This window comes from Coenobita brevimanus, chromosome 88 (genome assembly GCF_032717465.1).
Source record: "Coenobita brevimanus isolate Jiangsu-jjx chromosome 88, ASM3271746v2, whole genome shotgun sequence".
Taxonomy (NCBI): Eukaryota; Metazoa; Arthropoda; class Malacostraca; order Decapoda; family Coenobitidae; genus Coenobita; species Coenobita brevimanus.
The window spans coordinates 3,696,404-3,698,903 of NC_137041.1; positions in this window are offsets into that span (position 1 = coordinate 3,696,404).

Genomic DNA, 2,500 nt, shown 5'->3' on the forward strand with positions numbered 1-2,500 from the left:
CCCACACACACACACAAGCACCCTCCCACACAATTAAAACTGCTAAAAGTACTGCAAAAAAAAAAAATCTCCACAGTCGCTAGGAACATCAAAAAAAAAAAAAAAAAAAAAGCTTCATAGACTCAGTAACCTAAAGATAAACACTCAGAATACTCAAGGGTTTCATATTACAATCTTCCTCCTCCCTCCTACTTCCTTCCGTCTTAAGATGCCAAGGAAGGAAGTTCTGTAGGAGTCGCTAGGTACGCTAAAACATCTTGAAAATTCGAAGGAGGCACTAAATAAAAAAAATGAATCAATAAAAACTTCATATAAAGCAGGGTAGTCCATAGATAGCGCTCCCCTTCTACTGGCGATCTCTCATGTGTTTCCCCCGCGTCATTTATTCACTTCCTTCTCCCACTGCCACGTTTCACGCCCACACCAGCCCACTGAGCCGTCCACACCACACCAGAACACTTCCAGGTGAGATGCTAGAGAATTGCTATATACAAACAGTCTTGTATATATCTTTCTCCCTTGAAATCTCTGTCTGTCTGTCTGTCTGCCTACCTGCCTGTCTACCTGCCTATACACACCTCATCAAGCCCACCTGCCCTTTCCTTCCTGCCGTCTCTGTCTACCCTACCCCGTCATGCCTCTCCCTGCCTATCTGCCTTATCCCCATGCCTCACCAGCCCTCCAGACGCCTCTCAGGATCCCGGCAAGAAGGAAGGCCCCTCCACCTCTAGGGCCGACAACAAAAGCTGCCTTATAGCCCCCGTCTGCGCCTCCTTCGTGAAATTTAATAACAGTTGGCTGATGTGAGTGAGGATATTTCGAAGCCTGGGTGATGAGGAAGTGAATGTGTGGTCTCTCTCTCTTCTCTCTCTCTCTCTCTCTACCACCAGACGATTTTATTCAGCTTAGTGGGGCTCGTGGTGAAGGGGTTAATGAAGGCTAAATTTATGTTCCAATTAGCAAAAGTAAAACAAAGAAGTAAATATATAAATACATGTCATCACCTCGTCGGAAATGATGATGATGATGATAATGATGATGATGGTGGTGATAAATACAATATACTAAACAAGGTCAATTATTCCATTTACCGTTAACAAAACAACTATCCCCCCACTTCCACTCCCCTCCACTCACCTCCCACTCACCATCCACTCCCCAACCCACCTCCCACTCCCCTATCCACTCTCACTCCCCTTCTCCCCACACATTCTTCCAACCTCGCACTCCCCATCTACTCCCTCTCCCTGAACCGGGGATTACAGTACCGCAAATCCGGAATAAAGGCCCGGTCCACCAGTAATGTGTAGCCTCTGGACCGGTACACCCCCTCCCCTCCACTAACGTCCCCCCCAAAGCTCCCCAAACCCCCCACCCCTTCGCTTTATCAAGGTTAGTATAATTTAGGAGGGGCTATCCGTCTGGCATTATACCCTAGTCTCTCTCTCTCTCTCTCTCTCTCCTCCATGCATCCTTTCTCTATCCCTCGCTCATTTTTTTAACAACAATCACTTTTTCTCCCTCTTCCATTTTCCTCTCTCTCTCTCTCTCTCTCTCTCTCTCTCTCTCTCTCACACACACACACACACACACACACACACACACACACACACACACAAGCTGCTCCGCCCAAATTACAAGCTGGCTTATTATGCTTATGTTTTGTGCGTCTACACATACACAGTTATTTCATGTTTCCCTACTACTCTGGTTTCATGTGTACAAATAATTACTTACATGTGCGTAACACTCATCATCATGGTCATCATCATCATCATCATCATCATCATCAACTCGACCTAAGACTAATGACGATAATAATAACAATACCTTACATCAAAAGTGTTCAACCTATGTTTCAGAATATAAAGTACAGTTAGAGGTGTGTGTGTGTGTGTGTGTGTGTGTGTGTGTGTGTGTGTGTGTGTGTGTGTGTGTGTGTGTGTGTGTGTGTGTGTGTGTGTGTGTGTGTGTGTGTGTGTGTGTGTGACAGTACCTCCCAACTACACACAATAAAACTAAGTGGAGACGGGGGGAAAGTGCGTCTGACACCACTTAGGAATTATCTTCAGTGATGCCTCAACTGTCTTAAGATTCTCTCTCTCTCTCTCTCTTTGTTTCTATTCCTTTGGGCTTCCTGTCTTCTTTTCCTCCTCTCTTACTTTTTCCCCTTTTTCCTCTCCCCCTCTTCTTCCCCTTCCTTTCGTCTCCCCTCCTCTATTCCTCTCTCCCCTCCCTCTCCTCGCCTTCCTCCCATTCCTCTCCTCTCCTCCTCTCTCCCCTCCCACTTCCCTCAGTCCTCACTTACCCTTTCTCCCCTCCTCTCATCCTCTCTGTCCTCGCTCCCTTCCTCTCCTCGCCTCCCTTCCCTTCCTCTCCTCTCATCCTCTCTGTCCTCCTCCTTCCCCCAGTCCTCTCCTACCTCTCCTCCCCTCCTCTTCCTCTTGCCCCTCTTCCCCAACCCATCTCCTCCTCTCCTCACCTCATCCGCAAGATCGAA